The 16,362-nt window shown below is 40.0% G+C and overlaps 1 protein-coding gene across 2 annotated transcripts in view; it reads right to left on the bottom strand.

Moving 5' to 3' along the window:
- The window catches only part of GRM1 (glutamate metabotropic receptor 1), a 431,554-nt gene that overhangs the window by 289,532 nt on the left and 125,660 nt on the right, over positions 1 to 16,362 (bottom strand). The gene's annotated exons all lie outside the window — the stretch shown is intronic.

The raw sequence follows: 16,362 nt of genomic DNA, 5'->3' as shown, positions 1-16,362 counted from the left end.
AGCTGACCATAAGCTGTGTGCCATTTCCTTGATACATACCTTCTTAGGTTGAGTTCAGTTTAGTCGCTCAGTCGTGTCCGATCTTTGTGACCCCATGAACTGCAGCACGCCAGGCCTCCCTGTCCATCACCAACTCCTAGAATCCACGTAAACCCATGTCCATTGAGTCAGTGATGCCATCCAACCATCTCATCCTCTGTCGTCCCCTTCTCCTGCCCTCAATCTTTCCCAGAATCAGGGTCGTTTCCAATGAGTCAGCTCTTTGCATCAGGTGGCCAAAGTATTGGAGTTTCAGCTTCAACATCAGTCCTTCCAAAGTGTACACCCGTGGCAGATTCATGTCAATGTATGGCAAAACCAATACAATATTGTAAAGTAATTAGCCTCCAATTAAAATAAATAAATTTATATTAAAAAAAAAAACAAACAAAGAACACCCAGGACTGATCTCCTTTAGGATGGACTGGTTGGATCTCCTTGCAGTTTAAGTTTCTCAACTTAGGTTGAGAGGGCCTGTTTAATATATACAGATTTCTTGTTTGAAATCCTGAAATATTATATGAATCTCCTTAATTTGTTAATTCAAAAAAGCTGTTAATCTCATCTTTTTTTCCCCTAAGACTCAATGAAATTTAGTCTGGGAGATGTAAATTTCATCATCCGCTAAGGTTCTGCCCGAAGAAAAGATATAAAATGCTCACAACACTCTCTATGCTGTAAATTCCCTACAAAGTCTGGGCAGCAGGTCTGGTCATCTCTTTTCCGTGATAAGGAAACACTTCAGATTGAAGCCAGGATTGTTGGCCCACTGAAGTCCCTCTCCTTTGAGTAAAAGGTTAAAAACAGTGTGAACAATGTCTAAGTATCATTTGGGTATTATTTCTAAGAGGGGTTAAAGATTAATAAAATCTGTTTAACCAGTTACTGTGCCTTCATGTCCTGGGTATTCTGTGTCATTGAAGGTAAAGGAAGTCAAAGTATAACTTGGTCCAGGCAGGATAAGCAACCCTCATGTTACAGATCCTAAAGCAGTGGTACAAAGTGAACATTATAGGGACCTTATTGTTTCACAGTTATCTTCATTTAACTTCAGTACAACCTTATTGCCTAATTTCTCCATAATGTCTCCATTTATAAAGAAAATATAGGCCTGAGAAAGTGAAGTGTTTTTCCCCAAAAGCGTCAGAGCCAGAATTTGAATTCAGATATGTCTCACCCTAAAAACTATAGCCTTTCATTACTTACCCACAGCATCCTTTATGTTACATACTCTAGTAGTTTTCTATTCATTATCCATTTCCCTTATCCTTCCTGACTAAAAAATACCCTTTTTTGTTTGGGGTGACTGTGCATAGTCAAAGGTATCTACTTTCCCAGACTCTTGCAGCTAGAAATGCAAAAGTGACCCAATTCCAGACAGTGAGATTTAAGCAGAAGTTGCCAGGTGAGACTTCTGGGAAAATTTTGAAAGGGTCAGACGAAACAAGTGTGCTTCTTAGGCCTTTTGTCCTTTCTTTCTTTACACCAGTATATGGACCCAGGCTTAGATGTGCAGCAGCCATGTTGTCATAATGGGAGGTGAACTATGAGAATGAAGCCTGGGAGAGCGGAAAACGTAATAGCCCAGCTACCAAGTAGCGTGACTACACTTCATTCTAGCCCTGCACTAGCTACCCTTGGGTGTCTTCTTGAATGAGAAAGGTGAAACCCAATGTGCAAAGCCACCATTAGCACAGTTTTCTGTTATTTGCAGATGAACACATTCTTGATCTTCTATATGACATTTCCATATAAAAATCCCAGAATGAGAGCCAAAAATCTTGACTCTAATTTGCTGTGACCTTGAATTGTTTACCATTATCTTCTCCTCAAGTTCAAAGTATGGGGTTCATACCAGGAGATCTTTAAGGTCCCTTTCAATATGAGCATTTGGTGATTCTAGAACAAGATGAATCAGCACTCTTTCATAATCCCAAGCTTCATGTCAAAACATATTTCATATTCTCAAAACCCAGAGTAAGCATCTGCTTAGCAAAATTTTTTTCAACAGCTTTTTTCATTCCCAATCTGATTCTTTTACAAGTACATGACTGTAGGGGAGGATAAAGCATTTGTTGTGTAACCATCTAAAGTGTATCTTGCCTGCAGGTTTATTTTTGCCAATACTCACTTTTAGGTATGCAGTCACTAAAAAGCAGGGAACAAGACACAGCCCTCCAGAAACAAGCATCATATTCGACAGCAAGTTTGCTTACAGAACAGGCTCATTAGGTGAACCTGAACTAATAAAGAGACACGCTGTCCAGCATCGTTGGAATGACATTCAGCCGGAGCCAGCTGTTCCCTTACCCTCTCCATGCAGCTACTTTTAGCCACCTTTTGCTCAGTGGGATTAACCCAACCCCATTACTAAGCCCTTCGTCTCCTTCTACTTAACCCCACTTTTTGTATCTTTACATCATCAGTAAAACTTTCCATTCAACAAAGTCAAACTAGATTTTACCTTGGATCAAAAGGAAATTAGCCTATGAAGGAAATGCTGTCATTATTTCAAAGGACATGAGAGCCTCATGCGGGAACTGTAGTGAATTAAAAGGCCCTTGGATTTGTGCCTATAAAGCCTAATCAGTACTGCCTTAGTCTATTGTTGCTATTGTTTGGTTGTTGAGTCATGTCTGACTCTTTTCGACCCCATGAACTGCAGCACAGTAGGCTTCCCTGTCCTTCACTGTCTCCTGGAGTTTGCTCAGACGAACTATGGCTGGCCACGTGCAAGTACCTGTACTGCCCGGGTTCCAGTTTCTTTATCTATAAAGTAAAGGAGTTGCACTAGATAATACCTTAGACCTCATTATGAGGCTGTAAGGCTAGCCTTGGTTTTCTATCAAGGCAGGTTTTCAATCATGGTGGGAAAGACTCATTCTACACCATTTTGTGGACTTCCCTGGTGGTTCAGATGGTACAGAATCCACCTGCATTGCAGGAAACCCAGGTTTGATCCCTGGGTTGGGAAGATCACCTGAAGAAGGGAATGGCAACCCACTCCCATATTCTTGCCTGGAGGATTTCATGGACAGACAGAGGAGCCCGACAGGTCCATGGAGTCACAAACAGTTGAACACAACTAAGTGACTAACACACTTACACATACACACACCAGTTTGTATTATAGCACCTTAGTCTGACCTGTGTGTCACTTGGATTGATTGAGTCTAAATAGAAGACTTTTCTGATGATTTTGCCAATGATCTTGAGGTAATACCATGTGCTTATAGGAAAGATAACATTGCAGAATGGTGAAAAGCAGGTACTCTGAAACCACAGAGTCTTGGGCTCAAATTCTGCCTCACCCACTATGTAGTTGTGGGACTTCTGTTGTCAATGACCTCTCTGCTTTTAGGTTCATCTGTGCGATGAAAATAACAGTATTATCAAAACTACCTCTTAGACTTTCTGTAAGGATTAAATGATTTAATAAATGTAAATATTAGCATATGAGAGTTTGTTAGTATTTATTTAGCTAACATTTCTTCAGCTCTAGGTGCTAGGCAGCAGGGGAAGCCATTTACATTCATTATGTCCTTTTTTTTTTCTTAATTTTTAAACTTTACAATATTGTATTGGTTTTGCCAAATATCAAAATGAATCCACCACAGGTATACATGTGTTCCCCATCCTGAACCCTCCTCCCTCCTCCCTCCCCATACCATCCCTCTGGGTCGTCCTGGTGCACCAGCCCCAAGCATCCAGTATCGTGCATCAAACCTGGACTGGCGACTCATTCCATATATGAAATTATATGTATTTCAATGCCATTATGTCCTTTTGTCCTCAGAAGCCCACAACACAACATTTCTCACATGATAAAACTGAGGCTTGGAAAGATTGCCTCTGTCCCTGCACAGCATAAATGAGGGAGAAGGGCACTCAAGTCTGGACATCACAGTCCTATTTGACAGGTTGCAGGGGCACCAGATGAGTGAGCATGTGTAGGGATGAGTCAGCTGGGTCAGGGGAACTGCAAGGAAGGGTGACAGGCTGCCTCTATGCGTGATGATGAGCAAGGCAGAGTCATTTAAGGGCCAACTAAGAATACAACCAAGTAAATGTCACTGGGCATTTTATCTGCTCTTCAGGACAGGGTGTTTGGAATAAGGCCTCTGTATTCCTTTGCTACCACTTCTGTAAATATGCTAACAGAAGTGATAGCAAAGGACTTGGGCCCCTGTAGCTCAAGATGCCTCCTACCCTGATACCTGAAATTCTACCATAGGTAAGACATAATTCCTCTTTCTCCTAAAAAGACAAATCATCCTGGGAAGGATAATCCTTTAAAGCCCTGACATCCTAATCTGATTTGGTTTAGTAGATCTTTCTGAAAGTAATGGGCCACTGGAGGGATCATGATGTCATCGGTACAAAGGGTTGTGAAGCAAAGCAGTGCACAGAAGGCAGTGTGTGTCAATTCCACAACACACTAGGTGCCAGGTTCTTTCACATCATTATCTGTGGAGCATTTACAAACACCCTCTGATGGTCAAAATTTCACAATACATTTAACAAAAGAACTACCAAGAAAGAACCTCATTGACATGGAAGATAAGAACATTTAATGACAACGTTAGTTAAATATTATATATAGATAAAATACAAAAGAAGAGTTCATGAAGACCCTAAGTGAGAATATCATCCACTGTAATTTCCCTTCATCTATATGTGAAGGTGAAAGCTAATTTTCCCTCACCTATATGCATTTCCTTATCCTTATGCATTAATACAGTATATGATTAATACAGTATATACAGTATATCCCCTCTCCAGCAGATCTTCCCAACCCAGGAATTGAACCGGGGTCTCCTGCATTGCAGGCAGATATTTTACCAACTGAGCTATCAGAGAAGCCTTTGACAGTGTGGATCATAAGAAATTGTGGAAAATTCTTATAAGAGATGGGAATACCAGACCACCTTACCTGCTTCCTGAGAAACCTCTATTCAGGTCAAGAAGCAACAGTTAGAACTGGACATGGAATAACAGACTGGTTCCAAATTGGGAAAGGAGTACGTCCAGGCTATATTGTCACCCTGCTTATTTAACTTATATGCAGAGTACATCATGCAAATGCCAGGCTGGATGAAGCAGAAGCTAAAATCAAGGTTGCTGGAAAAATATCAACAACCTCAGATATGCAGATGATACCACCCTTATGGCCAAAAGCTAAGACAAACTAGTGAGTCTCTTGATGAAAGTGAAAGAAGAAAGTGAAAAATCTGGCTTAAAACTCAACATTCAGAAAACTAAGATCATGGCATCCAGTCCCATCACTTTATGGCAAATACATGAGGAAACGATGAAAACAGTGAGAGACTTTATTTTCTTGGGCTTCAAAATCACTGCAGATGGTGACTTCAGCCATGAAATTAAAAGACACTTGCTCTTTGGAAGAAAAGTTATGATAAACCTAGACAGCATACTGAAAAGCAGAGACATTACTTTGCCGACAAAGGTCCATCTAATCAAAGTTATGGTTTTTCCAGTAGTCATGTGTCAATGTGAGAGATGGACCATAAAGAAAGTTGAGCACTGAAGAATTGATGCTTTTGAGGTATGTGTTGGAGAAGATTCTTGAGAGTCCCTTGGGCTGCAAGGGGATCAAACCAGTCAATTGTAAAGGAAATCAATCTTGAATATTCATTGGAAGTACTGATGTTGAAGCTGAAGCTCCAATCCTTTCGCCACAGCCACCTGATGCAAAGAACTGACTCATTAGGAAAGATCCTGATGTTGGGAAAGATTGAAGACAGGAGGAGAAGGGGATGACAGAGGATGAGATGGTTGGATGGCATGACCAACTCGATGAATATGAGTTTTAGCAAGCTCTGGGAGTTGATGATGGACAGGGTGTGTTCAGTCCATGCAGTTGCAAAGAGTCGGACACAACTGAGCGACTGAACTGAACTGAACTGAAAGTGAAACAGTGACAGATTTTATATTCCTGGGCTCTAAAATTACTGCTGATTATGACTGCAGCCACAAAATTAAAAGACACTTGCTTCTTGGAAGAAAAGCTATAACAAACCTAGATAGTGTATTAAAAGGCAGAGACATCACTTTTCCAACAAAGGTCCATATTATCAAAGCTGTGATTATTCCATTAGTCATGTATGGATGTGAGAGTTGGACCATAAAGAAGGCTGAGCACCAAAGAATTGATGCTTTCAAATTTGGGGGCTGGAGAAGGCTCTTGAGAGTCCCTTGGACAACAATGAGATGAAACTAATCAATCCTAAAGGAGATCAACCCTGAATATTCATTAGAAGGACTAATGCTGAAGCTCCAATCCTTTGGCCATCTGATGTGAAGAGCCAACTCATCGGAAAAGAACAAATGTAGGGCAGGAGGAGAAGGGATTGACAGAAGAGAAGATAGTTGGATGGCATCACTGACTTAATGGACATGAGTTTGAGCAAGCTCCTGGAAATAGTGAAGGACGGAAAAGCCTGGTGTGCTACAGTCCATGGGGTCACAAAGAGCAGGACACAACTTAATAACTGAACAACAACAGGTATTGTTGACTCAGCTTTTCCAATGACACTCTGCAAGTTTTATGGGTGCCAAATCACAGTCCTCCAGTATCTCTGACTCATTACAGAAAAGTGAGGGCAGAAATGTAGAAATTCAAATACGAAGCTGTCTAATCTCCTGTTTTTACACCTTCACCATGGGACTTAAGAAAAACAAGTATTATATCCCAGGAATGAAAAAATAAATGAATGGAAGAGAGTCCATGCACTAGATAAACTCAGGCTTCTGGAAGAGTTCAACATACAAAGGGATGACTACAGATGGTGCTGAAGTGCAGGACAGAGGAGAAAGCATCTACAGGACAAGAAATTAAGGGTATTAAAATAATATTTTATTCATATGTCTGTTCCCTGGACCCATTCTAATACAGGAGTAGCTAAAGAGCCTTTGGATGAAAGTGAAAGAAGAGAGTGAAAAAGTTGGCTTAAAGCTCAACAGTCAGAAAACGAAGATCAAGGCATCCAGTCCCATCACTTCATGGCAAATTGATGGGGAAACAGTGGCTGACTTTATTTTTCTGGGCTCCAAAATCACTGCAGATGGTGATTGCAGCCATGAAATTAAAAGACGCTTGCTCCTTGGAAGGAAAGTTATGACGAACCTAGATGGCATATTAAAAAGCAGAGACATTACTTTGCCAACAAAGGTCCATCTAGTCAAGGCTATGGTTTTTCCAGTAGTCATGTATGGATGTGAGAATTGGACTATAAAGAAAGCTGAGCGCAGAATTGATGCTTTTGAACTGTGGTGTTGGAGAAGAGTCTTGCAAGTCTCTTGGACTGCAAGGAGATCCAACCAGTCCATCCCAACGGAGATCAGTCCTGGGTGTTCATTGGAAGGACTGATGCTGAAGCTGAAACTCCAATACTTTGGCCACCTGATGCAAAGAGCTGATTCATTTGAAAAGAACCTGCTGCTGGGAGGGATTGAGGACAGGAGGAGAAGGGGACGACAGAGGATGAGATGTTTGGATGGCACCACCGACACAATGGACATGGGTTTGGGTGGGCTCCAGGAGTTCGTGATGGACAGGGAGACCTGGCATACTGCAGTTTATTGGGTTGCAAAGAGTCGGATATGACTGAGTGACTGAAATGACTGATAGGTCTTTAAATTAAAAAAAAAAAACCAAGATGAAGAAAATAACAAAATGTATGACAATTCCAAATACACACATGTACATAAGCAGACACACACATGCAGATATACCTGTCTATATATGATATAGTAAAAAGCTATCTTTAATGGAAATTAATTTAGATATATTTCATGTGTCCATTAAAATGAAACCATTTTATTTCCTTACTCTTGTTCATTCATAATTTATCAGTACTCTAATGTATGTTGAATTTATTACCATAATTTCAATCCAAGGCTTCACTATCTCTTTCTCCTTATTATCTTTGTGGCCTACCCACATCTTATTTTTCTTCAATCCACTCTCAACCTGGATATCATGGTTATTTTAAATATAATTAGATCAATTTATTTACTCTCATATATTTTTACTGGTTTCCCTCTATGACTTGGAATATAATCCAAAAGTCTCTCATGGCCTGAAAGTTTTCATGGGACCCCAGCCTCTTTGCCTCCCTTGCTTCTTGCCACTTTGCTAGTTCACTTTTACAGCCACATTGGACTCTTTTAATTTTCCAATTTGTAACATTTTTTTCCTTTCTCAGAGCCTCTTGGCATTTGCCTCCCTCTGCCTTTGCCAGTCTTACTTCTATTCAGCATTCAGGTTTCAGTCTCTCAGTTCTGTCGCTTACTCATAGAAGTTTCCCCAAACTTGAAGTAGAAAGTGGCCCTACCTAAGCTCCATCATCACAATGACAATTTCCTTTATAGCACTTATGGTGAGATATGGATAGATGTGTAGTCATGTAGTTATCAGTGCGATTATTTGCTTAATGTCTGCATACTCCCTTAGTGTGTACACCTGGTGAAGGTAAGGGCTGTGTCTTTATCACCTTTGTCCAGCACAGTGCCTATTTCAACTCAATAACTCTTGCTGGATGACTCATGAGTAATTGTTGACCAACTGAAGCAGTAAAACATGACTAGTCTGCCTGATAAAATCTTTGTCCCACTAGAATGTGATAACACTGTATTTAAAGTCCTAGAGTAATTTGGGAGGCATGTTTTACTGCCCTTTTACAGCCTGTCCTCTTTAAATGACAGTGTGTGCTTTCTGCATTTCATTTAAAAAGACAAATATGTAATTTAATAAAATATTTAAATATATAAATATTCTATATTTATTTACCATATTATATATTATACAAAACATTATAATTATTATATACAACATTATATATATGTCTATAAAATATATTGTAACTTGGGGAACTTTAGAGGTTATCTGGTCTATGAACGGGGCTTCCCCAATGGTTCAGTGGGTAATTGGGAAGATTCCCTGGAGTAGGAAATGGCACCCCACTCCAGTATTCTTGCCTGGAGAATCCCATGCCTGGGAGGCTACAGTCCATGTGGTCGCAGAGAGTCAGATATTACTGAGCACATGGTATATGGTCACATAGTCAAGTCTATGACCCTTGTTTTACCAGTGAGGTCCAAAAAGTGAATAAACCTACCCAAGGTCACAGATAAAGTTAGTGGCAGTACCTTATCAAAGCCCATGGCTTCTAATTTTGGAGACACCACCCCTCCTACCAAGTTGCCTCATAAAATAGAATTCCAAGTTATTACTGAGAATTATACAGACACACAAAAGAAATACAGTAAGAGAAAACCAGTCTTGAATCTATTTTAATATTATAACATTCTGGGACAGTGGAGACAAATTCATTCTCAGCCTTTGCTCAATGAAATAATGAGATGTGTGCCATCCTCTCAATTCCAAACTCTTGATAAACAGACACTTAGAGGAGTAGACAGTGTTTAACTTTTCTAATTTCAGAAACATATGTAAGATACTAGTAGAATTATAATGGAGCTAACTTTTTTCCAAAGAGAAACAATAGGCCTTGGGAGAAATAGAGCCCACTAGGCTTTTTTGATTTACTATCATGAGGTTGGCTATAAAAGTGGAAAGAACTTTCATCTGAGGTCATCAGTCACGCTAAGAGTGCTAAGTCCACTATAAGAAGAATTATTTAACAGAAGAAGATGAAGATGTGTGATGGTAGATAACTTTCTGTGCATGCATTTATTTCCCTCTGGTAACTTGAAAGAACTTCAGAGAGGATCGGCTGTACAAATGCATCACTTTGCACAGCAACATTACAGCTTGAGCTCAGGCTTCCTAATATTGAAACTGTCAGAAATTAGTTGCCTCCTTTCTTCGGGTTTTGTTGTTGCAATTAATGATGATTCAATATAGAAGCTAAGATACTCTGGAGTTCTGCCTTCTGGAAACACAAAAGAAACTTATTAATAGTAAAATATAGTAAAAGGTTCACTAATGGAAGAAATAGCTCATCACAAAGTTTTATTTAAATTTTGGTATGGCATTAGGTTTTTTCTACATGAAACTTTAAAGAACAATATTAAAACTTAAAAGACATAAAGCCAAACTGTTTAACTAATTCTCAGTTATTCAAAATTTACTTTCCTTTGGCTATCTGACACCCTCAACCTGTTATTCATAATAAATTGTATTATTTAGTTTCATCATTATTTATTTACATTTAATACATAAGTGTTATAACTCATAAGTGCATTGACTGATACAATGCCTTATAAAGTTGTTTGCTTTTTTCTCAGGAATGAGGGAAGGAGTGGGGAGGAAATGGGAGGAAAAATTAAACCCTAGAGCCTCAGGAAACAACACTCTAAGAATAAAATTAAACACTTTAATATATTCTCAAAATCTTGAGCCACAACAGTATGATTTGAAACTATACTGTGGTAAAGTTCTCCATGATTTCTAATTACACTAACAATCTTAATTATATACCAAAGCAACATTAGGGTTGAGTATTGACTACTGACATATCTCTTCCTATACTTATCTTGCTAAACTCAATGTATCTGACATAGTCTGACCAATAGAAATGTGTAGATTGCCAAAGGAATGCCTGTGACCTGCATGATTATTTTGTTCTCAATAGGAAAAAAGAAAAATGCTCCTGACATCTTTGACCCTAGCCTTAGGGATTTGGGCTCTGTCCAAGCCAGGATTTGAGCTGGTAACCCAAATTTCCTGAGAAATTAGAAAGCCCACCCACAGAGAAATCAAGCGGGGCTCTTTCTGTTACTGGATAAGACTCTACAATACCAAGATCCTCATACCACCCACACAGGACAGTCCTGAGTTAGAGTCTGTGACCTGTAACAACATGAAATGGCCATCGAAACATGACTTTCTGTCTCAAACAAGTGTGAAGAGGCCTAGCTGAGCTGTGAACTGAGTTTGAGAATCATCCCAAGGTGAACTAGAGACCACAAATCCTTGCAACCTTCCCAAGTTGCTTTGTGCACAGTGGACACAGAAATGCCTCCAAGGGAGGTCCTGGCTTTGTCCTGTCCATAAGCTATTCCTGGTAGGCTTCATGTAGGACAAATGTTGAGTAGTGCTTCATAGAATAATTGAAATTGATTTCCTGCCACAAACACACTCCCATACACACAATGGGCAGTCTTTGTCTTGTTGAATGAAACAGTTGTCTCTTTAAGAAGACAGGCATATATTCTGGATATTTAACATCTCTGCTAACTTAAATCTCTGCTAGTTTGAAATCGGTCACTATTTCTGGAGGCTGCTTCTTATGCAATGCAAGCTCTAAGAACGGGGAATGTTATTTTCTGTTTTTCTTCCTATACTACCCACATATTGCTATTTTGGTAACCATTAATAGATGTCAAAATAATCTAATAAAAATACCCAAATACTTAACCTCCAAAATAAAATAAGAAGTCTTTTACTCCACATCTATCATTCTTTAGGATTGTATAAACTGAAAAAAAAAAAGTTACATTTTTGAGCGCATCAGAGGAAAAATACCCTACATGAGTGGAGTATTCTCAAAAGTGTGAGTGGAAAACTCTCAAAAGTCATTAAGTTTCTGAAAGCTACAAGTAAAGACTTTATCAATACACTAGGGAGTTGAGCCATATAATATGCAAGACTTCTCATAGCTTTAAGATCCTCTGATTCCACAATGGAAATACAAGGTACGTCCAAAGATTCTTTGTGAGGGAATGAAGTTATCAGAAAGTATAAAAGAAAAGAAGACTCTCAGAAGCTTGTTGTTGTTGTTGTTGTCTAAGTCGTGTCTGACTCTTTGCAATCCCATGGACTGTAGCCCACCAGGTTCCTCTGTCCATTGGATTTCCCAGGCAAGAATACTGGAGTAGGTTGCCATTTCCTTCTCCAGGGGATCTTCCCGACCCAGGGATTAAATGCATCTCCTGTCTCCTGAATAGTCAGACAGATTCTTTACCACTGAGCCACCAGGAAAGCCCATCTCAGAAATTTTACTTTCTAGAAACATCACATAACTCCATTATTAGTAGTTTTTATTAAAGCAATTTTGCAGCCTATGTAGATACACATTCAGTATACTAAATCTGAAAAATAAGAATATTTCTGAAAATTTTCTGAAGATTTTCCTCAAAAAACCTAAGTTTGCATAGCAAATTCATAATTCACAAAGCTCTTGTGTGATCTTGTTTAGTCCTGAAAATAATTCTGCTGTTAGGAACTGAGGGCACATATGCTACATATGTAGACCCAGAGTTCTAAGGCCCTGGGTCCCAATCTTAACTTGGCTTCTCATCAGCTGAATTCTTGGTAATCCAAGACTCAACTATGCCTCATTCTGCTCATCTGTAAAATAGCACAATAATGATACCTACCTAAAAGTGCTATGGTGAGAAATTAAATGAGGTAATATATGTATGTCAATCACTTAGCACTTGGAGCTTATTCTCATTTTTCAATTTAGTATGCTTTCAATATTCTAAATTTTTAACATGGAAAGGGTCAGAATGGCTTCCCTATTGTTTAGAACACTGAAGCATGTAGCACGTACTTGCACTCACTGAGTCATATCCAGCTCTTTGTGACCCCAAAGACTGTAGCCCAACAGGCTCCTCTGTCCATGGGATTCTCAGGCAATTTTTCTGACCCAGGGATCAAACCCACATCTCTTGCATCTCCTGCATTGGCAGGTAGATTCTTTACCCCTGAGCCATCTGAGAAGCTTATTAATTATTCAATAAATATGTGCTATTATTATCCTTATAGCAGATTATATTTTCCAAAGATGTGACACCAATATATACCATCCATGTGTTGCTTTTACAATGTGACATTGTCACTTCTGCATTGAGAAATAGAGTCTGTGTTCCCTCCTCTTGAAGTCACCCTGTATAACTTCTGAAGCTAAGTCATACAGGCAATACAACTTTGCCCAGCCATCTAGAGATGTCTACCACTGGAAACCAGTTACCACAGGATGAAGGAGCCAAGCAGCCCCTCATTGTGGAGAGGGTGTGTGTAGGTACTCCAGCCACAGAACAAGGTCCCAGCACACAGTCAGCATCAACCAACAGAGAGGTGAGTAAGTGAGGTTATAGGTCACTCCAGCTCCCAGAGTTTGAGCCACTCCAGCTGATGCCAAGTAGAGCAGAGAGTTGTCCCCACTGAGTCCCATCCAATTGTATATTCATGAAAAAAGGTAATTTTGTTATTTTAAGTTGCTGCTGCTGCTAAGTTGCTTCAGTCGTGTCCGAATCTGTGCGACCCCATAGACGGTAGTTTTAGGAAATTGAATTTTGCCTAAGATTACACAGATATTAAGAGGTAGCAAGTGAACTTGGAGGCAGATTTTCCAATTTGAATCATGTTTTCTTGTCACAATTTCAAACTCAGACAGTTACCTTAAGCAAGAATGTCTTGAGGATATGCCTGGCTCATTGTCACATTGTAGGTTGCTCTTACCCCATCTATCATCATTTGAATTCAAGAAGCCTCCTACCCCGGTGGCTCAGATGGAAAGAATCTGTGTCCAAGGAAGAGACTTGGGTTTTATCCCTGGTTTGGGAAGATCCCTGGAGAAGAGAATAGCCACCCACACCAGTATTCTTGCATGGAGAATTTCATGGACAAAGGAGCCTGGCAGGCCACAGTTCCTAGGGTTGCAAAGAGTTGGACATGACTGAAGTGACTGAGCGCGCACACACACACACACACACAGCATCCCACAAACCACATCTCAGAAGCAAACACCATCCATGGGCAACAGCAGGTACATCTTGACTCCTGACTTAGGAATTTCTGTTTCTGCTCTGGTTGTCTCTTCATTTGGCTGCCAGCTTAGACTGCCTTCCTGACTTCTGACCCTAGACTAATCATGCAACACCACTCATTAGGCCATCACCTGAAGTTTCAAGTACTTAGGAGCCCCTTCGTTAGAGAACCTTTAGATATCCCTTCAGTTCAGTTCAGTTCAGTTCAGTCGCTCAGTCGTGTCAGACTCTTTGCCACCCCATGAATCGCAGCACGCCAGGCCTCCCTGTCCATCACCAACTCCTGGAGTTCACTCAGACTCACGTCCATTGAGTCATTGATGCCATCCAGCCATCTCATCCTCTGTCATCCCTTCTCCTCCTGCCCCCAATCCCTCCCAGCATCAGAGTCTTTTCAATAAGTCAACTCTTTGCATGAGGTGGCCAAAGTACTGGAGTTTCAGCTTTAGCATCATTCCTTCCAAAGAAATCCCAGGGTTGATCTCCTTCAGAATGAACTGGTTGGATCTCCTTGAAGTCCAAGGGACTCTCAAGAGTCTTCTCCAACACCACAGTCCAAAGGCATCAATTCTTCGGCACTCAGCTTTCTTCACAGTCCAACTCTCATATCCATACATGACCACAGGAAAAACCATAGACTTGACTAGACGAAACTTTGTTGGCAAAGTAATATCTCTGCTTTTTAATATGCTGTCTAGGTTGGTCATAACTTTCATCCCAAGGAGTAAGCATCTTTTATATTCATGGCTGCAGTCACCATCTGAAGTGATTTTGGAGCCCCAAAAAATAAAGTCTGACACTGTTTCCACTCTTTCCCCATCTATTTCCCATGAAGTGAGGGGACCAGATGCCATGATCTTCGTTTTCTGAATGTTGAGCTTTAAGCCAACTTTTTCACTCTCCTCTTTCACCTTCATCAAGAGGCTCTTTAGTTCTTCTTCACTTTCTGCCATAAGGGTGGTGTCATCTGCATATCTGAGGTGATTGAGATTTCTCCCAGCAATTTTGATTCCAGCTTGTCCTTCTTCCAGCCCAGCATTTCTCATGATGTACTCTGCATAGAAGTTAAATAAGCAGGGTGACAATATACAGCTTTGACGTACTCCTTTTCCTATTTGGAACAAGTCTGTTGTTCCATGTCCAGTTCTAACTGTTGCTTCCTGACCTGCATACAAATTTTTCAAGAGGCAAGTCAGGTGGTCTGGTATTCCCATCTCTTTCAGAATTTTCCACAGTTTGTTGTGATCCACACAGTCAAAGGCTTTGGCATAGTCAATAAAGCAGAAATAGATGCTTTTCTGGAACTTTCTTGCTTTCTCCATAATCCAGCGGATGTTGACAATTTGATCTCTGGTTCCTCTGCCTTTTCTAAAACCAGCTTGAACAACTGGAAGTTCACAATTCACATATTGCTGAAGCCTGGCTTGGAGAATTTTGAGCATTATTTTACTAGCGTGTGAGATGAGTGCAATTGTGTGGTAGTTTGAGCATTCTTTGGCATTACCTTTCTTTGGGATTGGAATAAAAACTGACTTTTTCCAGTCCTGTGGCCACTGCTGAGTTTTCCAAATTTGCTGGCATATTGAGTGCAGCACTTTCACAGCATCATCTTTCAGGATTTGGAATAGCTCAACTGGAATTCCATCACCTCCACTAGCTTTGTTCGTAGTGATGCTTTCTAAGGCCCACTTGACTTCACATTCCAGGATGTCTGGCTCTAGGTCAGTGATCACACCATCATGATTATCTGGGTCGTGAAGATCTTTTTTGCACAGTTCTTCTGTGTATTCTTGCCACCTCTTCTTAATATCTTCTGCTTCTGTTAGGCCCATACAATTTCTGTCCTTTATTGAGCCCATCTTTGCATGAAATGTTCCCTTGGTATCTCTAATTTTCTTGAAGAGATCTCTAGTCTTTCCCATTCTGTTGTTTTCCTCTATTTCTTTGCATGATCGCTGAGGAAGGCTTTCTTATCTCTTCTTGCTATTCTTTGGAACTCTGCATTCAGAGGTTTATATCTTTCCTTTTCTCCTTTGCTTTCCGCTTCTCTTCTTTTCACAGCTATTTGTAAGGCCTCCCCAGACAGCCATCACCTGAAGTTTCAAGTACTTAGGAGCCCCTTCGTTAGAGAACCTTTAGATATCCCTTAGTTCTCCCCAGTATCCTCTCTTTGCTTGGAGTTCAGTAAGCATAAATCCACACTTAGTAACATAATGTTGTGAAATGTTAACTATGCTTCTCAAATTAAAACCAATGTTAACTTCTGAGCCAAGAAAATTTTAATATGAAGCTAATGAAGCTGCAAGCTTTAGGGCTGCTAACTTAAATATGTTTCTTCCAAGGCTGTGGAAGAGGCTGTAATAATATACTTATGGACATTTTTAAAATTAAATTTGCTAAGTGCAATGTACTTTCAACAACCTTGAATCTTCCCCTATTCCTGAGAGTGGTTTAGTCAAAGTGGAGCACACACCACAGCTATTAACTTCTTTTTCTTTAGGAGTGGTTTTTGAATTAACTTGAAATCCTAAAACTGTTTGAAAACAGAATAGTTAAAGCAAC

The sequence above is a fragment of the Bubalus kerabau genome, chromosome 9 (genome assembly GCF_029407905.1).
Source record: "Bubalus kerabau isolate K-KA32 ecotype Philippines breed swamp buffalo chromosome 9, PCC_UOA_SB_1v2, whole genome shotgun sequence".
NCBI classification, from domain to species: Eukaryota; Metazoa; Chordata; class Mammalia; order Artiodactyla; family Bovidae; genus Bubalus; species Bubalus kerabau.
The sequence above is the reverse complement of the archived record's forward strand: the minus strand, read 5'-3'. Positions and strand labels throughout refer to the sequence as shown.